Below are 25,223 nucleotides of genomic sequence, written 5' to 3' on the forward strand. Positions count from 1 at the left end.
TCGGCTCCGGGAGCCGGAGAGAGCGGCAGCATCGGAAAGGTGAAGAAGGAAGCTGTACAACACTGGCATTGTGTGCACAGCTTGCCAACTGATAGAAAACAGTACCTTACAACTTTCCTGACGTTTCCAATCACATGAATCTTCGATTGGAAGCTGTTTTGGACAACTTTTCTTTCCTTCATGCCAAACACTTGGCAGACCTCCGTGCAACGTCCAGAACACGATGGGAGATGTTTTCTGTGCTCCCGCAGGTTTTCCTTGCCAGACAGAGTGGAAAAGCTTTCTGCTAGGATGTAGACCACAAAAGACGCTAAAGACGAAGATAGGATGCTCTCCGGAGCAAAGAGCCGCTCCCGGGCTTCTTTCGGCAGAAGCGGCGCTAAGAGAGCACTGTGAGCGGTACAATCGTCTTTGCGCGAAGAAGCCGCTTCTTCGGCTCCGGGAGCCGGAGAGAGCGGCAGCATCGCAAAGGTGAAGAAGGAAGCTGTACAACACTGGGATTGTGTGCGCAGCTTGCCAACTGATAGAAAACAGTACCTTACACTTTCCTGACGTTTCCAATCACATGAATCTTCGATTGGAAGCTGTTTTGGACAACTTTTCTTTCCTTCATGCCAAACACTTGGCAGACCTCCGTGCAACGTCCAGAAGACGATGGGAGATGTTTTCTGTGCTCCCGCAGGTTTTCCTTGCCAGACAGAGTGGAAAAGCTTTCTGCTAGGATGTAGACCACAAAAGACGCTAAAGACGAAGGTACGATGCTCTCCGGAGCTAAGAGCCGCTCCCGGGCTTCTTTCGGCAGAAGCGGCGCTAAGAGAGCACTGTGAGCGGTACAATCGTCTTTGCGCGAAGAAGCCGCTTCTTCGGCTCCGGGAGCCGGAGAGAGCGGCAGAATCGCAAAGGTGAAGAAGGAAGCTGTACAACACTGGGATTGTGTGCGCAGCTTGCCAACTGATAGAAAACAGTACCTTACACTTTCCTGACGTTTCCAATCACATGAATCTTCGATTGGAAGCTGTTTTGGACAACTTTTCTTTCCTTCATGCCAAACACTTGGCAGACCTCCGTGCAACCTCCAGAAGACGATGGGAGATGTTTTCTGTGCTCCCGCAGGTTTTCCTTGCCAGACAGAGTGGAAAAGCTTTCTGCTAGGATGTAGACCACAAAAGACGCTAAAGACGAAGATAGGATGCTCTCCGGAGCTAAGAGCCGCTCCCGGGCTTCTTTCGGCAGAAGCGGCGCTAAGAGAGCACTGTGAGCGGTACAATCGTCTTTGCGCGAAGAAGCCGCTTCTTCGGCTCCGGGAGCCGGAGAGAGCGGCAGCATCGCAAAGGTGAAGAAGGAAGCTGTACAACACTGGGATTGTGTGCGCAGCTTGCCAACTGATAGAAAACAGTACCTTACACTTTCCTGACTTTTCCAATCACACGAATCTTCGATTGGAAGCTGTTTTGGACAACTTTTCTTTCCTTCATGCCAAACACTTGGCAGACCTCCGTGCAACGTCCAGAAGACGATGGGAGATGTTTTCTGTGCTCCCGCAGGTTTTCCTTGCCAGACAGAGTGGAAAAGCTTTCTTCTAGGATGTAGACCACAAAAGACACTAAAGACGAAGGTACGATGCTCTCCGGAGAAAAGAGCCGCTCCCGGGCTTCTTTCGGCAGAAGCGGCGCTAAGAGAGCACTGTGAGCGGTACAATCGTCTTTGCGCGAAGAAGCCGCTTCTTCGGCTCCGGGAGCCGGAGAGAGCGGCAGCATCGGAAAGGTGAAGAAGGAAGCTGTACAACACTGGCATTGTGTGCGCAGCTTGCCAACTGATAGAAAACAGTACCTTACAACTTTCCTGACGTTTCCAATCACATGAATCTTCGATTGGAAGCTGTTTTGGACAACTTTTCTTTCCTTCATGCCAAACACTTGGCAGACCTCCGTGCAACGTCCAGAAGACGATGGGAGATGTTTTCTGTGCTCCCGCAGGTTTTCCTTGCCAGACAGAGTGGAAAAGCTTTCTGCTAGGATGTAGACCACAAAAGACGCTAAAGACGCAGGTCCGATGCTCTCCGGAGCTAAGAGCCGCTCCCGGGCTTCTTTCGGCAGAAGCGGCGCTAAGAGAGCACTGTGAGCGGTACAATCGTCTTTGCGCGAAGAAGCCGCTTCTTCGGCTCCGGGAGCCGGAGAGAGCGGCAGCATCGCAAAGGTGAAGAAGGAAGCTGTACAACACTGGGATTGTGTGCGCAGCTTGCCAACTGATAGAAAACAGTACCTTACACTTTCCTGACGTTTCCAATCACATGAATCTTCGATTGGAAGCTGTTTTGGACAACTTTTCTTTCCTTCATGCCAAACACTTGGCAGACCTCCGTGCAACGTCCAGAAGACGATGGGAGATGTTTTCTGTGCTCCCGCAGGTTTTCCTTGCCAGACAGAGTGGAAAAGCTTTCTGCTAGGATGTAGACCACAAAAGACGCTAAAGACGAAGGTACGATGCTCTCCGGAGCTAAGAGCCGCTCCCGGGCTTCTTTCGGCAGAAGCGGCGCTAAGAGAGCACTGTGAGCGGTACAATCGTCTTTGCGCGAAGAAGCCGCTTCTTCGGCTCCGGGAGCCGGAGAGAGCGGCAGCATCGCAAAGGTGAAGAAGGAAGCTGTACAACACTGGCATTGTGTGCGCAGCTTGCCAACTGATAGAAAACAGTACCTTACACTTTCCTGACGTTTCCAATCACACGAATCTTCGATTGGAAGCTGTTTTGGACAACTTTTCTTTCCTTCATGCCAAACACTTGGCAGACCTCCGTGCAACGTCCAGAACACGATGGGAGATGTTTTCTGTGCTCCCGCAGGTTTTCCTTGCCAGACAGAGTGGAAAAGCTTTCTGCTAGGATGTAGACCACAAAAGACGCTAAAGACGAAGGTACGATGCTCTCCGGAGCTAAGAGCCGCTCCCGGGCTTCTTTCGGCAGAAGCGGCGCTAAGAGAGCACTGTGAGCGGTACAATCGTCTTTGCGCGAAGAAGCCGCTTCTTCGGCTCCGGGAGCCGGAGAGAGCGGCAGCATCGCAAAGGTGAAGAAGGAAGCTGTACAACACTGGGATTGTGTGCGCAGCTTGCCAACTGATAGAAAACAGTACCTTACACTTTCCTGACGTTTCCAATCACATGAATCTTCGATTGGAAGCTGTTTTGGACAACTTTTCTTTCCTTCATGCCAAACACTTGGCAGACCTCCGTGCAACGTCCAGAAGACGATGGGAGATGTTTTCTGTGCTCCCGCAGGTTTTCCTTGCCAGACAGAGTGGAAAAGCTTTCTGCTAGGATGTAGACCACAAAAGACGCTAAAGACGCAGGTCCGATGCTCTCCGGAGCTAAGAGCCGCTCCCGGGCTTCTTTCGGCAGAAGTGGCGCTAAGAGAGCACTGTGAGCGGTACAATCGTCTTTGCGCGAAGAAGCCGCTTCTTCGGCTCCGGGAGCCGGAGAGAGCGGCAGCATCGCAAAGGTGAAGAAGGAAGCTGTACAACACTGGGATTGTGTGCGCAGCTTGCCAACTGATAGAAAACAGTACCTTACACTTTCCTGACGTTTCCAATCACATGAATCTTCGATTGGAAGCTGTTTTGGACAACTTTTCTTTCCTTCATGCCAAACACTTGGCAGACCTCCGTGCAACGTCCAGAAGACGATGGGAGATGTTTTCTGTGCTCCCGCAGGTTTTCCTTGCCAGACAGAGTGGAAAAGCTTTCTGCTAGGATGTAGACCACAAAAGACGCTAAAGACGAAGATAGGATGCTCTCCGGAGCAAAGAGCCGCTCCCGGGCTTCTTTCGGCAGAAGCGGCGCTAAGAGAGCACTGTGAGCGGTACAATCGTCTTTGCGCGAAGAAGCCGCTTCTTCGGCTCCGGGAGCCGGAGAGAGCGGCAGCATCGCAAAGGTGAAGAAGGAAGCTGTACAACACTGGGATTGTGTGCGCAGCTTGCCAACTGATAGAAAACAGTACCTTACACTTTCCTGACGTTTCCAATCACATGAATCTTCGATTGGAAGCTGTTTTGGACAACTTTTCTTTCCTTCATGCCAAACACTTGGCAGACCTCCGTGCAACGTCCAGAACACGATGGGAGATGTTTTCTGTGCTCCCGCAGGTTTTCCTTGCCAGACAGAGTGGAAAAGCTTTCTGCTAGGATGTAGACCACAAAAGACGCTAAAGACGAAGGTACGATGCTCTCCGGAGCTAAGAGCCGCTCCCGGGCTTCTTTCGGCAGAAGCGGCGCTAAGAGAGCACTGTGAGCGGTACAATCGTCTTTGCGCGAAGAAGCCGCTTCTTCGGCTCCGGGAGCCGGAGAGAGCGGCAGAATCGCAAAGGTGAAGAAGGAAGCTGTACAACACTGGGATTGTGTGCGCAGCTTGCCAACTGATAGAAAACAGTACCTTACACTTTCCTGACGTTTCCAATCACATGAATCTTCGATTGGAAGCTGTTTTGGACAACTTTTCTTTCCTTCATGCCAAACACTTGGCAGACCTCCGTGCAACGTCCAGAAGACGATGGGAGATGTTTTCTGTGCTCCCGCAGGTTTTCCTTGCCAGACAGAGTGGAAAAGCTTTCTGCTAGGATGTAGACCACAAAAGACGCTAAAGACGAAGATAGGATGCTCTCCGGAGCTAAGAGCCGCTCCCGGGCTTCTTTCGGCAGAAGCGGCGCTAAGAGAGCACTGTGAGCGGTACAATCGTCTTTGCGCGAAGAAGCCGCTTCTTCGGCTCCGGGAGCCGGAGAGAGCGGCAGCATCGCAAAGGTGAAGAAGGAAGCTGTACAACACTGGGATTGTGTGCGCAGCTTGCCAACTGATAGAAAACAGTACCTTACACTTTCCTGACTTTTCCAATCACACGAATCTTCGATTGGAAGCTGTTTTGGACAACTTTTCTTTCCTTCATGCCAAACACTTGGCAGACCTCCGTGCAACGTCCAGAAGACGATGGGAGATGTTTTCTGTGCTCCCGCAGGTTTTCCTTGCCAGACAGAGTGGAAAAGCTTTCTTCTAGGATGTAGACCACAAAAGACACTAAAGACGAAGGTACGATGCTCTCCGGAGAAAAGAGCCGCTCCCGGGCTTCTTTCGGCAGAAGCGGCGCTAAGAGAGCACTGTGAGCGGTACAATCGTCTTTGCGCGAAGAAGCCGCTTCTTCGGCTCCGGGAGCCGGAGAGAGCGGCAGCATCGGAAAGGTGAAGAAGGAAGCTGTACAACACTGGCATTGTGTGCGCAGCTTGCCAACTGATAGAAAACAGTACCTTACAACTTTCCTGACGTTTCCAATCACATGAATCTTCGATTGGAAGCTGTTTTGGACAACTTTTCTTTCCTTCATGCCAAACACTTGGCAGACCTCCGTGCAACGTCCAGAACACGATGGGAGATGTTTTCTGTGCTCCCGCAGGTTTTCCTTGCCAGACAGAGTGGAAAAGCTTTCTGCTAGGATGTAGACCACAAAAGACGCTAAAGACGAAGATAGGATGCTCTCCGGAGCTAAGAGCCGCTCCCGGGCTTCTTTCGGCAGAAGCGGCGCTAAGAGAGCACTGTGAGCGGTACAATCGTCTTTGCGCGAAGAAGCCGCTTCTTCGGCTCCGGGAGCCGGAGAGAGCGGCAGCATCGCAAAGGTGAAGAAGGAAGCTGTACAACACTGGGATTGTGTGCGCAGCTTGCCAACTGATAGAAAACAGTACCTTACACTTTCCTGACGTTTCCAATCACATGAATCTTCGATTGGAAGCTGTTTTGGACAACTTTTCTTTCCTTCATGCCAAACACTTGGCAGACCTCCGTGCAACGTCCAGAAGACGATGGGAGATGTTTTCTGTGCTCCCGCAGGTTTTCCTTGCCAGACAGAGTGGAAAAGCTTTCTGCTAGGATGTAGACCACAAAAGACGCTAAAGACGAAGGTACGATGCTCTCCGGAGCTAAGAGCCGCTCCCGGGCTTCTTTCGGCAGAAGCGGCGCTAAGAGAGCACTGTGAGCGGTACAATCGTCTTTGCGCGAAGAAGCCGCTTCTTCGGCTCCGGGAGCCGGAGAGAGCGGCAGCATCGCAAAGGTGAAGAAGGAAGCTGTACAACACTGGCATTGTGTGCGCAGCTTGCCAACTGATAGAAAACAGTACCTTACACTTTCCTGACGTTTCCAATCACATGAATCTTCGATTGGAAGCTGTTTTGGACAACTTTTCTTTCCTTCATGCCAAACACTTGGCAGACCTCCGTGCAACGTCCAGAACACGATGGGAGATGTTTTCTGTGCTCCCGCAGGTTTTCCTTGCCAGACAGAGTGGAAAAGCTTTCTGCTAGGATGTAGACCACAAAAGACGCTAAAGACGCAGGTACGATGCTCTCCGGAGCTAAGAGCCGCTCCCGGGCTTCTTTCGGCAGAAGCGGCGCTAAGAGAGCACTGTGAGCGGTACAATCGTCTTTGCGCGAAGAAGCCGCTTCTTCGGCTCCGGGAGCCGGAGAGAGCGGCAGCATCGGAAAGGTGAAGAAGGAAGCTGTACAACACTGGGATTGTGTGCGCAGCTTGCCAACTGATAGAAAACAGTACCTTACACTTTCCTGACGTTTCCAATCACATGAATCTTCGATTGGAAGCTGTTTTGGACAACTTTTCTTTCCTTCATGCCAAACACTTGGCAGACCTCCGTGCAACGTCCAGAAGACGATGGGAGATGTTTTCTGTGCTCCCGCAGGTTTTCCTTGCCAGACAGAGTGGAAAAGCTTTCTGCTAGGATGTAGACCACAAAAGACGCTAAAGACGCAGGTCCGATGCTCTCCGGAGCTAAGAGCCGCTCCCGGGCTTCTTTCGGCAGAAGTGGCGCTAAGAGAGCACTGTGAGCGGTACAATCGTCTTTGCGCGAAGAAGCCGCTTCTTCGGCTCCGGGAGCCGGAGAGAGCGGCAGCATCGCAAAGGTGAAGAAGGAAGCTGTACAACACTGGGATTGTGTGCGCAGCTTGCCAACTGATAGAAAACAGTACCTTACACTTTCCTGACGTTTCCAATCACATGAATCTTCGATTGGAAGCTGTTTTGGACAACTTTTCTTTCCTTCATGCCAAACACTTGGCAGACCTCCGTGCAACGTCCAGAAGACGATGGGAGATGTTTTCTGTGCTCCCGCAGGTTTTCCTTGCCAGACAGAGTGGAAAAGCTTTCTGCTAGGATGTAGACCACAAAAGACGCTAAAGACGAAGATAGGATGCTCTCCGGAGCAAAGAGCCGCTCCCGGGCTTCTTTCGGCAGAAGCGGCGCTAAGAGAGCACTGTGAGCGGTACAATCGTCTTTGCGCGAAGAAGCCGCTTCTTCGGCTCCGGGAGCCGGAGAGAGCGGCAGCATCGCAAAGGTGAAGAAGGAAGCTGTACAACACTGGGATTGTGTGCGCAGCTTGCCAACTGATAGAAAACAGTACCTTACACTTTCCTGACGTTTCCAATCACATGAATCTTCGATTGGAAGCTGTTTTGGACAACTTTTCTTTCCTTCATGCCAAACACTTGGCAGACCTCCGTGCAACGTCCAGAACACGATGGGAGATGTTTTCTGTGCTCCCGCAGGTTTTCCTTGCCAGACAGAGTGGAAAAGCTTTCTGCTAGGATGTAGACCACAAAAGACGCTAAAGACGAAGGTACGATGCTCTCCGGAGCTAAGAGCCGCTCCCGGGCTTCTTTCGGCAGAAGCGGCGCTAAGAGAGCACTGTGAGCGGTACAATCGTCTTTGCGCGAAGAAGCCGCTTCTTCGGCTCCGGGAGCCGGAGAGAGCGGCAGAATCGCAAAGGTGAAGAAGGAAGCTGTACAACACTGGGATTGTGTGCGCAGCTTGCCAACTGATAGAAAACAGTACCTTACACTTTCCTGACGTTTCCAATCACATGAATCTTCGATTGGAAGCTGTTTTGGACAACTTTTCTTTCCTTCATGCCAAACACTTGGCAGACCTCCGTGCAACGTCCAGAAGACGATGGGAGATGTTTTCTGTGCTCCCGCAGGTTTTCCTTGCCAGACAGAGTGGAAAAGCTTTCTGCTAGGATGTAGACCACAAAAGACGCTAAAGACGAAGATAGGATGCTCTCCGGAGCTAAGAGCCGCTCCCGGGCTTCTTTCGGCAGAAGCGGCGCTAAGAGAGCACTGTGAGCGGTACAATCGTCTTTGCGCGAAGAAGCCGCTTCTTCGGCTCCGGGAGCCGGAGAGAGCGGCAGCATCGCAAAGGTGAAGAAGGAAGCTGTACAACACTGGGATTGTGTGCGCAGCTTGCCAACTGATAGAAAACAGTACCTTACACTTTCCTGACTTTTCCAATCACACGAATCTTCGATTGGAAGCTGTTTTGGACAACTTTTCTTTCCTTCATGCCAAACACTTGGCAGACCTCCGTGCAACGTCCAGAAGACGATGGGAGATGTTTTCTGTGCTCCCGCAGGTTTTCCTTGCCAGACAGAGTGGAAAAGCTTTCTTCTAGGATGTAGACCACAAAAGACACTAAAGACGAAGGTACGATGCTCTCCGGAGAAAAGAGCCGCTCCCGGGCTTCTTTCGGCAGAAGCGGCGCTAAGAGAGCACTGTGAGCGGTACAATCGTCTTTGCGCGAAGAAGCCGCTTCTTCGGCTCCGGGAGCCGGAGAGAGCGGCAGCATCGGAAAGGTGAAGAAGGAAGCTGTACAACACTGGCATTGTGTGCGCAGCTTGCCAACTGATAGAAAACAGTACCTTACAACTTTCCTGACGTTTCCAATCACATGAATCTTCGATTGGAAGCTGTTTTGGACAACTTTTCTTTCCTTCATGCCAAACACTTGGCAGACCTCCGTGCAACGTCCAGAACACGATGGGAGATGTTTTCTGTGCTCCCGCAGGTTTTCCTTGCCAGACAGAGTGGAAAAGCTTTCTGCTAGGATGTAGACCACAAAAGACGCTAAAGACGAAGATAGGATGCTCTCCGGAGCTAAGAGCCGCTCCCGGGCTTCTTTCGGCAGAAGCGGCGCTAAGAGAGCACTGTGAGCGGTACAATCGTCTTTGCGCGAAGAAGCCGCTTCTTCGGCTCCGGGAGCCGGAGAGAGCGGCAGCATCGCAAAGGTGAAGAAGGAAGCTGTACAACACTGGGATTGTGTGCGCAGCTTGCCAACTGATAGAAAACAGTACCTTACACTTTCCTGACGTTTCCAATCACATGAATCTTCGATTGGAAGCTGTTTTGGACAACTTTTCTTTCCTTCATGCCAAACACTTGGCAGACCTCCGTGCAACGTCCAGAAGACGATGGGAGATGTTTTCTGTGCTCCCGCAGGTTTTCCTTGCCAGACAGAGTGGAAAAGCTTTCTGCTAGGATGTAGACCACAAAAGACGCTAAAGACGAAGGTACGATGCTCTCCGGAGCTAAGAGCCGCTCCCGGGCTTCTTTCGGCAGAAGCGGCGCTAAGAGAGCACTGTGAGCGGTACAATCGTCTTTGCGCGAAGAAGCCGCTTCTTCGGCTCCGGGAGCCGGAGAGAGCGGCAGCATCGCAAAGGTGAAGAAGGAAGCTGTACAACACTGGCATTGTGTGCGCAGCTTGCCAACTGATAGAAAACAGTACCTTACACTTTCCTGACGTTTCCAATCACATGAATCTTCGATTGGAAGCTGTTTTGGACAACTTTTCTTTCCTTCATGCCAAACACTTGGCAGACCTCCGTGCAACGTCCAGAACACGATGGGAGATGTTTTCTGTGCTCCCGCAGGTTTTCCTTGCCAGACAGAGTGGAAAAGCTTTCTGCTAGGATGTAGACCACAAAAGACGCTAAAGACGCAGGTACGATGCTCTCCGGAGCTAAGAGCCGCTCCCGGGCTTCTTTCGGCAGAAGCGGCGCTAAGAGAGCACTGTGAGCGGTACAATCGTCTTTGCGCGAAGAAGCCGCTTCTTCGGCTCCGGGAGCCGGAGAGAGCGGCAGCATCGGAAAGGTGAAGAAGGAAGCTGTACAACACTGGGATTGTGTGCGCAGCTTGCCAACTGATAGAAAACAGTACCTTACACTTTCCTGACGTTTCCAATCACATGAATCTTCGATTGGAAGCTGTTTTGGACAACTTTTCTTTCCTTCATGCCAAACACTTGGCAGACCTCCGTGCAACGTCCAGAAGACGATGGGAGATGTTTTCTGTGCTCCCGCAGGTTTTCCTTGCCAGACAGAGTGGAAAAGCTTTCTGCTAGGATGTAGACCACAAAAGACGCTAAAGACGAAGGTACGATGCTCTCCGGAGCTAAGAGCCGCTCCCGGGCTTCTTTCGGCAGAAGCGGCGCTAAGAGAGCACTGTGAGCGGTACAATCGTCTTTGCGCGAAGAAGCCGCTTCTTCGGCTCCGGGAGCCGGAGAGAGCGGCAGCATCGCAAAGGTGAAGAAGGAAGCTGTACAACACTGGGATTGTGTGCGCAGCTTGCCAACTGATAGAAAACAGTACCTTACACTTTCCTGACGTTTCCAATCACATGAATCTTCGATTGGAAGCTGTTTTGGACAACTTTTCTTTCCTTCATGCCAAACACTTGGCAGACCTCCGTGCAACGTCCAGAACACGATGGGAGATGTTTTCTGTGCTCCCGCAGGTTTTCCTTGCCAGACAGAGTGGAAAAGCTTTCTGCTAGGATGTAGACCACAAAAGACGCTAAAGACGCAGGTCCGATGCTCTCCGGAGCTAAGAGCCGCTCCCGGGCTTCTTTCGGCAGAAGTGGCGCTAAGAGAGCACTGTGAGCGGTACAATCGTCTTTGCGCGAAGAAGCCGCTTCTTCGGCTCCGGGAGCCGGAGAGAGCGGCAGCAACGGAAAGGTGAAGAAGGAAGCTGTACAACACTGGGATTGTGTGCGCAGCTTGCCAACTGATAGAAAACAGTACCTTACACTTTCCTGACGTTTCCAATCACATGAATCTTCGATTGGAAGCTGTTTTGGACAACTTTTCTTTCCTTCATGCCAAACACTTGGCAGACCTCCGTGCAACGTCCAGAACACGATGGGAGATGTTTTCTGTGCTCCCGCAGGTTTTCATTGCTAGACAGAGTGGAAAAGCTTTCTGCTAGGATGTAGACCACAAAAGACGCTAAAGACGCAGGTACGATGCTCTCCGGAGCTAAGAGCCGCTCCCGGGCTTCTTTCGGCAGAAGCGGCGCTAAGAGAGCACTGTGAGCGGTACAATCGTCTTTGCGCGAAGAAGCCGCTTCTTCGGCTCCGGGAGCCGGAGAGAGCGGCAGCAACGGAAAGGTGAAGAAGGAAGCTGTACAACACTGGGATTGTGTGCGCAGCTTGCCAACTGATAGAAAACAGTACCTTACACTTTCCTGACGTTTCCAATCACACGAATCTTCGATTGGAAGCTGTTTTGGACAACTTTTCTTTCCTTCATGCCAAACACTTGGCAGACCTCCGTGCAACGTCCAGAACACGATGGGAGATGTTTTCTGTGCTCCCGCAGGTTTTCCTTGCCAGACAGAGTGGAAAAGCTTTCTGCTAGGATGTAGACCACAAAAGACGCTAAAGACGAAGGTACGATGCTCTCCGGAGCTAAGAGCCGCTCCCGGGCTTCTTTCGGCAGAAGCGGCGCTAAGAGAGCACTGTGAGCGGTACAATCGTCTTTGCGCGAAGAAGCCGCTTCTTCGGCTCCGGGAGCCGGAGAGAGCGGCAGCATCGGAAAGGTGAAGAAGGAAGCTGTACAACACTGGGATTGTGTGCGCAGCTTGCCAACTGATAGAAAACAGTACCTTACACTTTCCTGACGTTTCCAATCACACGAATCTTCGATTGGAAGCTGTTTTGGACAACTTTTCTTTCCTTCATGCCAAACACTTGGCAGACCTCCGTGCAACGTCCAGAAGACGATGGGAGATGTTTTCTGTGCTCCCGCAGGTTTTCCTTGCCAGACAGAGTGGAAAAGCTTTCTGCTAGGATGTAGACCACAAAAGACGCTAAAGACGAAGGTACGATGCTCTCCGGAGCTAAGAGCCGCTCCCGGGCTTCTTTCGGCAGAAGCGGCGCTAAGAGAGCACTGTGAGCGGTACAATCGTCTTTGCGCGAAGAAGCCGCTTCTTCGGCTCCGGGAGCCGGAGAGAGCGGCAGCATCGGAAAGGTGAAGAAGGAAGCTGTACAACACTGGGATTGTGTGCGCAGCTTGCCAACTGATAGAAAACAGTACCTCACAACTTTTCTGACGTTTCCAATCACAGGAATCTTCGATTGGAAGCTGTTTTGGACAACTTTTCTTTCCTTCATGCCAAACACTTGGCAGACCTCCGTGCAACGTCCAGAAGACGATGGGAGATGTTTTCTGTGCTCCCGCAGGTTTTCCTTGCCAGACAGAGTGGAAAAGCTTTCTGCTAGGATGTAGACCACAAAAGACGCTAAAGACGCAGGTCCGATGCTCTCCGGAGCTAAGAGCCGCTCCCGGGCTTCTTTCGGCAGAAGCGGCGCTAAGAGAGCACTGTGAGCGGTACAATCGTCTTTGCGCGAAGAAGCCGCTTCTTCGGCTCCGGGAGCCGGAGAGAGCGGCAGCATCGCAAAGGTGAAGAAGGAAGCTGTACAACACTGGGATTGTGTGCGCAGCTTGCCAACTGATAGAAAACAGTACCTTACACTTTCCTGACGTTTCCAATCACACGAATCTTCGATTGGAAGCTGTTTTGGACAACTTTTCTTTCCTTCATGCCAAACACTTGGCAGACCTCCGTGCAACGTCCAGAAGACGATGGGAGATGTTTTCTGTGCTCCCGCAGGTTTTCCTTGCCAGACAGAGTGGAAAAGCTTTCTGCTAGGATGTAGACCACAAAAGACGCTAAAGACGAAGGTACGATGCTCTCCGGAGCTAAGAGCCGCTCCCGGGCTTCTTTCGGCAGAAGCGGCGCTAAGAGAGCACTGTGAGCGGTACAATCGTCTTTGCGCGAAGAAGCCGCTTCTTCGGCTCCGGGAGCCGGAGAGAGCGGCAGCATCGGAAAGGTGAAGAAGGAAGCTGTACAACACTGGGATTGTGTGCGCAGCTTGCCAACTGATAGAAAACAGTACCTTACAACTTTCCTGACGTTTCCAATCACATGAATCTTCGATTGGAAGCTGTTTTGGACAACTTTTCTTTCCTTCATGCCAAACACTTGGCAGACCTCCGTGCAACGTCCAGAACACGATGGGAGATGTTTTCTGTGCTCCCGCAGGTTTTCCTTGCCAGACAGAGTGGAAAAGCTTTCTGCTAGGATGTAGACCACAAAAGACGCTAAAGACGCAGGTCCGATGCTCTCCGGAGCTAAGAGCCGCTCCCGGGCTTCTTTCGGCAGAAGCGGCGCCAAGAGAGCACTGTGAGCGGTACAATCGTCTTTGCGCGAAGAAGCCGCTTCTTCGGCTCCGGGAGCCGGAGAGAGCGGCAGCAACGCAAAGGTGAAGAAGGAAGCTGTACAACACTGGGATTGTGTGCGCTACTTGCCAACTGATAGAAAACAGTACCTTACACTTTCCTGACGTTTCCAATCACATGAATCTTCGATTGGAAGCTGTTTTGGACAACTTTTCTTTCCTTCATGCCAAATACTTGGCAGACCTCCGTGCAAGGTCCAGAAGACAATGGGAGATGTTTTCTGTGCTCCCGCAGGTTTTCCTTGCCAGACAGAGTGGAAAAGCTTTCTGCTAGGATGTAGACCACAAAAGACGCTAAAGACGAAGGTACGATGCTCTCCGGAGCTAAGAGCCGCTCCCGGGCTTCTTTCGGCAGAAGCGGCGCTAAGAGAGCACTGTGAGCGGTACAATCGTCTTTGCGCGAAGAAGCCGCTTCTTCGGCTCCGGGAGCCGGAGAGAGCGGCAGCATCGCAAAGGTGAAGAAGGAAGCTGTACAACACTGGGATTGTGTGCGCAGCTTGCCAACTGATAGAAAACAGTACCTTACACTTTCCTGACGTTTCCAATCACAGGAATCTTCGATTGGAAGCTGTTTTGGACAACTTTTCTTTCCTTCATGCCAAACACTTGGCAGACCTCCGTGCAACGTCCAGAAGACGATGGGAGATGTTTTCTGTGCTCCCGCAGGTTTTCCTTGCCAGACAGAGTGGAAAAGCTTTCTGCTAGGATGTAGACCACAAAAGACGCTAAAGACAAAGGTACGATGCTCTCCAGAGCTAAGAGCCGCTCCCGGGCTTCTTTCGGCAGAAGCGGCGCTAAGAGAGCACTGTGAGCGGTACAATCGTCTTTGCGCGAAGAAGCCGCTTCTTCGGCTCCGGGAGCCGGAGAGAGCGGCAGCATCGCAAAGGTGAAGAAGGAAGCTGTACAACACTGGGATTGTGTGCGCAGCTTGCCAACTGATAGAAAACAGTACCTTACACTTTCCTGACGTTTCCAATCACAGGAATCTTCGATTGGAAGCTGTTTTGGACAACTTTTCTTTCCTTCATGCCAAACACTTGGCAGACCTCCGTGCAACGTCCAGAACACGATGGGAGATGTTTTCTGTGCTCCCGCAGGTTTTCCTTGCCAGACAGAGTGGAAAAGCTTTCTGCTAGGATGTAGACCACAAAAGACGCTAAAGACGAAGGTACGATGCTCTCCGGAGCTAAGAGCCGCTCCCGGGCTTCTTTCGGCAGAAGCGGCGCTAAGAGAGCACTGTGAGCGGTACAATCGTCTTTGCGCGAAGAAGCCGCTTCTTCGGCTCCGGGAGCCGGAGAGAGCGGCAGCATCGCAAAGGTGAAGAAGGAAGCTGTACAACACTGGGATTGTGTGCGCAGCTTGCCAACTGATAGAAAACAGTACCTTACACTTTCCTGACGTTTCCAATCACACGAATCTTCGATTGGAAGCTGTTTTGGACAACTTTTCTTTCCTTCATGCCAAACACTTGGCAGACCTCCGTGCAACGTCCAGAACACGATGGGAGATGTTTTCTGTGCTCCCGCAGGTTTTCCTTGCCAGACAGAGTGGAAAAGCTTTCTGCTAGGATGTAGACCACAAAAGACGCTAAAGACGAAGGTACGATGCTCTCCGGAGCTAAGAGCCGCTCCCGGGCTTCTTTCGGCAGAAGCGGCGCTAAGAGAGCACTGTGAGCGGTACAATCGTCTTTGCGCGAAGAAGCCGCTTCTTCGGCTCCGGGAGCCGGAGAGAGCGGCAGCATCGCAAAGGTGAAGAAGGAAGCTGTACAACACTGGGATTGTGTGCGCAGCTTGCCAACTGATAGAAAACAGTACCTTACACTTTCCTGACGTTTCCAATCACATGAATCTTCGATTGGAAGCTGTTTTGGACAACTTTTCTTTCCTTCATGCCAAACACTTGGCAGACCTCCGTGCAACGTCCAGAAGACGATGGGAGATGTTTTCTGTGCTCCCGCAGGTTTTCCTTGCCAGACAGAGTGGAAAAGCTTTCTGCTAGGATGTAGACCACAAAAGACGCTAAAGACGAAGGTACGATGCTCTCCGGAGCTAAGAGCCGCTCCCGGGCTTCTTTCGGCAGAAGCGGCGCTAAGAGAGCACTGTGAGCGGTACAATCGTCTTTGCGCGAAGAAGCCGCTTCTTCGGCTCCGGGAGCCGGAGAGAGCGGCAGCATCGCAAAGGTGAAGAAGGAAGCTGTACAACACTGGCATTGTGTGCGCAGCTTGCCAACTGATAGAAAACAGTACCTTACACTTTCCTGACGTTTCCAATCACATGAATCTTCGATTGGAAGCTGTTTTGGACAACTTTTCTTTCCTTCATGCCAAACACTTGGCAGACCTCCGTGCAACGTCCAGAAGACGATGGGAGATGTTTTCTGTGCTCCCGCAGGTTTTCCTTGCCAGACAGAGTGGAAAAGCTTTCTGCTAGGATGTAGACCACAAAAGACGCTAAAGACGCAGGTCCGATGCTCTCCGGAGCTAAGAGCCGCTCCCGGGCTTCTTTCGGCAGAAGCGGTGCTAAGAGAGCACTGTGAGCGGTACAATCGTCTTTGCGCGAAGAAGCCGCTTCTTCGGCTCCGGGAGCCGGAGAGAGCGGCAGCATCGGAAAGGTGAAGAAGGAAGCTGTACAACACTGGGATTGTGTGCGCAGCTTGCCAACTGATAGAAAACAGTACCTTACACTTTCCTGACGTTTCCAATCACAGGAATCTTCGATTGGAAGCTGTTTTGGACAACTTTTCTTTCCTTCATGCCAAACACTTGGCAGACCTCCGTGCAACGTCCAGAACACGATGGGAGATGTTTTCTGTGCTCCCGCAGGTTTTCCTTGCCAGACAGAGTGGAAAAGCTTTCTGCTAGGATGTAGACCACAAAAGACGCTAAAGACGAAGGTACGATGCTCTCCGGAGCTAAGAGCCGCTCCCGGGCTTCTTTCGGCAGAAGCGGCGCTAAGAGAGCACTGTGAGCGGTACAATCGTCTTTGCGCGAAGAAGCCGCTTCTTCGGCTCCGGGAGCCGGAGAGAGCGGCAGCATCGCAAAGGTGAAGAAGGAAGCTGTACAACACTGGGATTGTGTGCGCAGCTTGCCAACTGATAGAAAACAGTACCTTACACTTTCCTGACGTTTCCAATCACATGAATCTTCGATTGGAAGCTGTTTTGGACAACTTTTCTTTCCTTCATGCCAAACACTTGGCAGACCTCCGTGCAACGTCCAGAAGACGATGGGAGATGTTTTCTGTGCTCCCGCAGGTTTTCCTTGCCAGACAGAGTGGAAAAGCTTTCTGCTAGGATGTAGACCACAAAAGACGCTAAAGACAAAGGTACGATGCTCTCCGGAGCTAAGAGCCGCTCCCGGGCTTCTTTCGGCAGAAGTGGCGCTAAGAGAGCACTGTGAGCGGTACAATCGTCTTTGCGCGAAGAAGCCGCTTCTTCGGCTCCGGGAGCCGGAGAGAGCGGCAGCAACGGAAAGGTGAAGAAGGAAGCTGTACAACACTGGGATTGTGTGCGCAGCTTGCCAACTGATAGAAAACAGTACCTTACACTTTCCTGACGTTTCCAATCACATGAATCTTCGATTGGAAGCTGTTTTGGACAACTTTTCTTTCCTTCATGCCAAACACTTGGCAGACCTCCGTGCAACGTCCAGAACACGATGGGAGATGTTTTCTGTGCTCCCGCAGGTTTTCATTGCTAGACAGAGTGGAAAAGCTTTCTGCTAGGATGTAGACCACAAAAGACGCTAAAGACGCAGGTACGATGCTCTCCGGAGCTAAGAGCCGCTCCCGGGCTTCTTTCGGCAGAAGCGGCGCTAAGAGAGCACTGTGAGCGGTACAATCGTCTTTGCGCGAAGAAGCCGCTTCTTCGGCTCCGGGAGCCGGAGAGAGCGGCAGCAACGGAAAGGTGAAGAAGGAAGCTGTACAACACTGGGATTGTGTGCGCAGCTTGCCAACTGATAGAAAACAGTACCTTACACTTTCCTGACGTTTCCAATCACACGAATCTTCGATTGGAAGCTGTTTTGGACAACTTTTCTTTCCTTCATGCCAAACACTTGGCAGACCTCCGTGCAAGGTCCAGAACACGATGGGAGATGTTTTCTGTGCTCCCGCAGGTTTTCCTTGCCAGACAGAGTGGAAAAGCTTTCTGCTAGGATGTAGACCACAAAAGACGCTAAAGACGAAGGTACGATGCTCTCCGGAGCTAAGAGCCGCTCCCGGGCTTCTTTCGGCAGAAGCGGCGCTAAGAGAGCACTGTGAGCGGTACAATCGTCTTTGCGCGAAGAAGCCGCTTCTTCGGCTCCGGGAGCCGGAGAGAGCGGCAGCATCGGAAAGGTGAAGAAGGAAGCTGTACAACACTGGGATTGTGTGCGCAGCTTGCCAACTGATAGAAAACAGTACCTTACACTTTCCTGACGTTTCCAATCACACGAATCTTCGATTGGAAGCTGTTTTGGACAACTTTTCTTTCCTTCATGCCAAACACTTGGCAGACCTCCGTGCAACGTCCAGAAGACGATGGGAGATGTTTTCTGTGCTCCCGCAGGTTTTCCTTGCCAGACAGAGTGGAAAAGCTTTCTGCTAGGATGTAGACCACAAAAGACGCTAAAGACGCAGGTCCGATGCTCTCCGGAGCTAAGAGCCGCTCCCGGGCTTCTTTCGGCAGAAGCGGCGCCAAGAGAGCACTGTGAGCGGTACAATCGTCTTTGCGCGAAGAAGCCGCTTCTTCGGCTCCGGGAGCCGGAGAGAGCGGCAGCATCGCAAAGGTGAAGAAGGAAGCTGTACAACACTGGGATTGTGTGCGCAGCTTGCCAACTGATAGAAAACAGTACCTTACACTTTCCTGACGTTTCCAATCACATGAATCTTCGATTGGAAGCTGTTTTGGACAACTTTTCTTTCCTTCATGCCAAATACTTGGCAGACCTCCGTGCAAGGTCCAGAAGACAATGGGAGATGTTTTCTGTGCTCCCGCAGGTTTTCCTTGCCAGACAGAGTGGAAAAGCTTTCTGCTAGGATGTAGACCACAAAAGACGCTAAAGACGAAGGTACGATGCTCTCCGGAGCTAAGAGCCGCTCCCGGGCTTCTTTCGGCAGAAGCGGCGCTAAGAGAGCACTGTGAGCGGTACAATCGTCTTTGCGCGAAGAAGCCGCTTCTTCGGCTCCGGGAGCCGGAGAGAGCGGCAGCATCGCAAAGGTGAAGAAGGAAGCTGTACAACACTGGGATTGTGTGCGCAGCTTGCCAACTGATAGAAAACAGTACCTTACACTTTCCTGACGTTTCCAATCACACGAATCTTCGATTGGAAGCTGTTTTGGACAACTTTTCTTTCCTTCATGCCAAACACTTGGCAGACCTCCGTGCAACGTCCAGAAGACGATGGGAGATGTTTTCTGTGCTCCCGCAGGTTTTCCTTGCCAGACAGAGTGGAAAAGCTTTCTGCTAGGATGTAGACCACAAAAGACGCTAAAGACGCAGGTCCGATGCTCTCCGGAGCTAAGAGCCGCTCCCGGGCTTCTTTCGGCAGAAGCGGCGCTAAGAGAGCACTGTGAGCGGTACAATCGTCTTTGCGCGAAGAAGCCGCTTCTTCGGCTCCGGGAGCCGGAGAGAGCGGCAGCATCGCAAAGGTGAAGAAGGAAGCTGTACAACACTGGGATTGTGTGCGCAGCTTGCCAACTGATAGAAAACAGTACCTTACACTTTCCTGACGTTTCCAATCACATGAATCTTCGATTGGAAGCTGTTTTGGACAACTTTTCTTTCCTTCATGCCAAACACTTGGCAGACCTCCGTGCAACGTCCAGAACACGATGGGAGATGTTTTCTGTGCTCCCGCAGGTTTTCCTTGCCAGACAGAGTGGAAAAGCTTTCTGCTAGGATGTAGACCACAAAAGACGCTAAAGACGAAGGTCCGATGCTCTCCGGAGCTAAGAGCCGCTCCCGGGCTTCTTTCGGCAGAAGCGGCGCTAAGAGAGCACTGTGAGCGGTACAATCGTCTTTGCGCGAAGAAGCCGCTTCTTCGGCTCCGGGAGCCGGAGAGAGCGGCAGCATCGGAAAGGTGAAGAAGGAAGCTGTACAACACTGGGATTGTGTGCGCAGCTTGCCAACTGATAGAAAACAGTACCTTACACTTTCCTGACGTTTCCAATCACACGAATCTTCGATTGGAAGCTGTTTTGGACAACTTTTCTTTCCTTCATGCCAAACACTTGGCAGACCTCCGTGCAACGTCCAGAAGACGATGGGAGATGTTTTCTGTGCTCCCGCAGGTTTTCCTTGCCAGACAGAGTGGAAAAGCTTTCTGCTAGGATGTAGACCACAAAAGACGCTAAAGACGAAGGTACGATGCTCTCCGGAGCTAAGAGCCGCTCCCGGGCTTCTTTCGGCAGAAGCGGCGCTAAGAGAGCACTGTGAGCGGTACAATCGTCTTTGCGCGAAGAAGCCGCTTCTTCGGCTCCGGGAGCCGGAGAGAGCGGCAGCATCGCAAAGGTGAAGAAGGAAGCTGTACAACACTGGGATTGTGTGCGCAGCTTGCCAACTGATAGAAAACAGTACCTTACACTTTCCTGACGTTTCCAATCACACGAATCTTCGATTGGAAGCTGTTTTGGACAACTTTTCTTTCCTTCATGCCAAACACTTGGCAGACCTCCGTGCAACGTCCAGAAGACGATGGGAGATGTTTTCTGTGCTCCCGCAGGTTTTCCTTGCCAGACAGAGTGGAAAAGCTTTCTGCTAGGATGTAGACCACCAAAGACGCTAAAGACGAAGGTACGATGCTCTCCGGAGCTAAGAGCCGCTCCCGGGCTTTTTTCGGCAGAAGCGGCGCTAAGAGAGCACTGTGAGCGGTACAATCGTCTTTGCGCGAAGAAGCCGCTTCTTCGGCTCCGGGAGCCGGAGAGAGCGGCAGCATCGCAAAGGTGAAGAAGGAAGCTGTACAACACTGGGATCGTGTGCGCAGCTTGCCAACTGATAGAAAACAGTACCTTACACTTTCCTGACGTTTCCAATCACACGAATCTTCGATTGGAAGCTGTTTTGGACAACTTTTCTTTCCTTCATGCCAAACACTTGGCAGACCTCCGTGCAACGTCCAGAACACGATGGGAGATGTTTTCTGTGCTCCCGCAGGTTTTCCTTGCCAGACAGAGTGGAAAAGCTTTCTGCTAGGATGTAGACCACAAAAGACGCTAAAGACAAAGGTACGATGCTCTCCAGAGCTAAGAGCCGCTCCCGGGCTTCTTTCGGCAGAAGCGGCGCTAAGAGAGCACTGTGAGCGGTACAATCGTCTTTGCGCGAAGAAGCCGCTTCTTCGGCTCCGGGAGCCGGAGAGAGCGGCAGCATCGCAAAGGTGAAGAAGGAAGCTGTACAACACTGGGATTGTGTGCGCAGCTTGCCAACTGATAGAAAACAGTACCTTACACTTTCCTGACGTTTCCAATCACATGAATCTTCGATTGGAAGCTGTTTTGGACAACTTTTCTTTCCTTCATGCCAAACACTTGGCAGACCTCCGTGCAACGTCCAGAACACGATGGGAGATGTTTTCTGTGCTCCCGCAGGTTTTCCTTGCCAGACAGAGTGGAAAAGCTTTCTGCTAGGATGTAGACCACAAAAGACGCTAAAGACGAAGGTCCGATGCTCTCCGGAGCTAAGAGCCGCTCCCGGGCTTCTTTCGGCAGAAGCGGCGCTAAGAGAGCACTGTGAGCGGTACAATCGTCTTTGCGCGAAGAAGCCGCTTCTTCGGCTCCGGGAGCCGGAGAGAGCGGCAGCATCGGAAAGGTGAAGAAGGAAGCTGTACAACACTGGGATTGTGTGCGCAGCTTGCCAACTGATAGAAAACAGTACCTTACACTTTCCTGACGTTTCCAATCACACGAATCTTCGATTGGAAGCTGTTTTGGACAACTTTTCTTTCCTTCATGCCAAACACTTGGCAGACCTCCGTGCAACGTCCAGAACACGATGGGAGATGTTTTCTGTGCTCCCGCAGGTTTTCCTTGCCAGACAGAGTGGAAAAGCTTTCTGCTAGGATGTAGACCACAAAAGACGCTAAAGACGAAGGTACGATGCTCTCCGGAGCTAAGAGCCGCTCCCGGGCTTCTTTCGGCAGAAGCGGCGCTAAGAGAGCACTGTGAGCGGTACAATCGTCTTTGCGCGAAGAAGCCGCTTCTTCGGCTCCGGGAGCCGGAGAGAGCGGCAGCATCGCAAAGGTGAAGAAGGAAGCTGTACAACACTGGCATTGTGTGCGCAGCTTGCCAACTGATAGAAAACAGTACCTTACACTTTCCTGACGTTTCCAATCACATGAATCTTCGATTGGAAGCTGTTTTGGACAACTTTTCTTTCCTTCATGCCAAACACTTGGCAGACCTCCGTGCAACGTCCAGAAGACGATGGGAGATGTTTTCTGTGCTCCCGCAGGTTTTCCTTGCCAGACAGAGTGGAAAAGCTTTCTGCTAGGATGTAGACCACAAAAGACGCTAAAGACGCAGGTCCGATGCTCTCCGGAGCTAAGAGCCGCTCCCGGGCTTCTTTCGGCAGAAGCGGTGCTAAGAGAGCACTGTGAGCGGTACAATCGTCTTTGCGCGAAGAAGCCGCTTCTTCGGCTCCGGGAGCCGGAGAGAGCGGCAGCATCGGAAAGGTGAAGAAGGAAGCTGTACAACACTGGGATTGTGTGCGCAGCTTGCCAACTGATAGAAAACAGTACCTTACACTTTCCTGACGTTTCCAATCACACGAATCTTCGATTGGAAGCTGTTTTGGACAACTTTTCTTTCCTTCATGCCAAACACTTGGCAGACCTCCGTGCAACGTCCAGAAGACGATGGGAGATGTTTTCTGTGCTCCCGCAGGTTTTCCTTGCCAGACAGAGTGGAAAAGCTTTCTGCTAGGATGTAGACCACAAAAGACGCTAAAGACGAAGGTACGATGCTCTCCGGAGCTAAGAGCCGCTCCCGGGCTTCTTTCGGCAGAAGCGGCGCTAAGAGAGCACTGTGAGCGGTACAATCGTCTTTGCGCGAAGAAGCCGCTTCTTCGGCTCCGGGAGCCGGAGAGAGCGGCAGCATCGCAAAGGTGAAGAAGGAAGCTGTACAACACTGGCATTGTGTGCGCAGCTTGCCAACTGATAGAAAACAGTACCTTACACTTTCCTGACGTTTCCAATCACATGAATCTTCGATTGGAAGCTGTTTTGGACAACTTTTCTTTCCTTCATGCCAAACACTTGGCAGACCTCCGTGCAACGTCCAGAAGACGATGGGAGATGTTTTCTGTGCTCCCGCAGGTTTTCCTTGCCAGACAGAGTGGAAAAGCTTTCTGCTAGGATGTAGACCACAAAAGACGCTAAAGACGCAGGTCCGATGCTCTCCGGAGCTAAGAGCCGCTCCCGGGCTTCTTTCGGCAGAAGCGGTGCTAAGAGAGCACTGTGAGCGGTACAATCGTCTTTGCGCGAAGAAACCGCTTCTTCGGCTCCGGGAGCCGGAGAGAGCGGCAGCATCGGAAAGGTGAAGAAGGAAGCTGTACAACACTGGGATTGTGTGCGCAGCTTGCCAACTGATAGAAAACAGTACCTTACACTTTCCTGACGTTTCCAATCACAGGAATCTTCGATTGGAAGCTGTTTTGGACAACTTTTCTTTCCTTCATGCCAAACACTTGGCAGACCTCCGTGCAACGTCCAGAAGACGATGGGAGATGTTTTCTGTGCTCCCGCAGGTTTTCCTTGCCAGACAGAGTGGAAAAGCTTTCTGCTAGGATGTAGACCACAAAAGACGCTAAAGACGAAGGTACGATGCTCTCCGGAGCTAAGAGCCGCTCCCGGGCTTCTTTCGGCAGAAGCGGCGCTAAGAGAGCACTGTGAGCGGTACAATCGTCTTTGCGCGAAGAAGCCGCTTCTTCGGCTCCGGGAGCCGGAGAGAGCGGCAGCATCGCAAAGGTGAAGAAGGAAGCTGTACAACACTGGGATTGTGTGCGCAGCTTGCCAACTGATAGAAAACAGTACCTTACACTTTCCTGACGTTTCCAATCACACGAATCTTCGATTGGAAGCTGTTTTGGACAACTTTTCTTTCCTTCATGCCAAACACTTGGCAGACCTCCGTGCAACGTCCAGAAGACGATGGGAGATGTTTTCTGTGCTCCCGCAGGTTTTCCTTGCCAGACAGAGTGGAAAAGCTTTCTGCTAGGATGTAGACCACAAAAGACGCTAAAGACGCAGGTCCGATGCTCTCCGGAGCTAAGAGCCGCTCCCGGGCTTCTTTCGGCAGAAGCGGCGCTAAGAGAGCACTGTGAGCGGTACAATCGTCTTTGCGCGAAGAAGCCGCTTCTTCGGCTCCGGGAGCCGGAGAGAGCGGCAGCATCGCAAAGGTGAAGAAGGAAGCTGTACAACACTGGGATTGTGTGCGCAGCTTGCCAACTGATAGAAAACAGTACCTTACACTTTCCTGACGTTTCCAATCACATGAATCTTCGATTGGAAGCTGTTTTGGACAACTTTTCTTTCCTTCATGCCAAACACTTGGCAGACCTCCGTGCAACGTCCAGAACACGATGGGAGATGTTTTCTGTGCTCCCGCAGGTTTTCCTTGCCAGACAGAGTGGAAAAGCTTTCTGCTAGGATGTAGACCACAAAAGACGCTAAAGACGAAGGTCCGATGCTCTCCGGAGCTAAGAGCCGCTCCCGGGCTTCTTTCGGCAGAAGCGGCGCTAAGAGAGCACTGTGAGCGGTACAATCGTCTTTGCGCGAAGAAGCCGCTTCTTCGGCTCCGGGAGCCGGAGAGAGCGGCAGCATCGGAAAGGTGAAGAAGGAAGCTGTACAACACTGGGATTGTGTGCGCAGCTTGCCAACTGATAGAAAACAGTACCTTACACTTTCCTGACGTTTCCAATCACACGAATCTTCGATTGGAAGCTGTTTTGGACAACTTTTCTTTCCTTCATGCCAAACACTTGGCAGACCTCCGTGCAACGTCCAGAAGACGATGGGAGATGTTTTCTGTGCTCCCGCAGGTTTTCCTTGCCAGACAGAGTGGAAAAGCTTTCTGCTAGGATGTAGACCACAAAAGACGCTAAAGACGAAGGTACGATGCTCTCCGGAGCTAAGAGCCGCTCCCGGGCTTCTTTCGGCAGAAGCGGCGCTAAGAGAGCACTGTGAGCGGTACAATCGTCTTTGCGCGAAGAAGCCGCTTCTTCGGCTCCGGGAGCCGGAGAGAGCGGCAGCATCGCAAAGGTGAAGAAGGAAGCTGTACAACACTGGGATTGTGTGCGCAGCTTGCCAACTGATAGAAAACAGTACCTTACACTTTCCTGACGTTTCCAATCACACGAATCTTCGATTGGAAGCTGTTTTGGACAACTTTTCTTTCCTTCATGCCAAACACTTGGCAGACCTCCGTGCAACGTCCAGAAGACGATGGGAGATGTTTTCTGTGCTCCCGCAGGTTTTCCTTGCCAGACAGAGTGGAAAAGCTTTCTGCTAGGATGTAGACCACCAAAGACGCTAAAGACGAAGGTACGATGCTCTCCGGAGCTAAGAGCCGCTCCCGGGCTTTTTTCGGCAGAAGCGGCGCTAAGAGAGCACTGTGAGCGGTACAATCGTCTTTGCGCGAAGAAGCCGCTTCTTCGGCTCCGGGAGCCGGAGAGAGCGGCAGCATCGCAAAGGTGAAGAAGGAAGCTGTACAACACTGGGATCGTGTGCGCAGCTTGCCAACTGATAGAAAACAGTACCTTACACTTTCCTGACGTTTCCAATCACACGAATCTTCGATTGGAAGCTGTTTTGGACAACTTTTCTTTCCTTCATGCCAAACACTTGGCAGACCTCCGTGCAACGTCCAGAAC

The sequence above is a fragment of the Ammospiza caudacuta genome, chromosome 8 (genome assembly GCF_027887145.1).
Source record: "Ammospiza caudacuta isolate bAmmCau1 chromosome 8, bAmmCau1.pri, whole genome shotgun sequence".
Classification (NCBI taxonomy): domain Eukaryota; kingdom Metazoa; phylum Chordata; class Aves; order Passeriformes; family Passerellidae; genus Ammospiza; species Ammospiza caudacuta.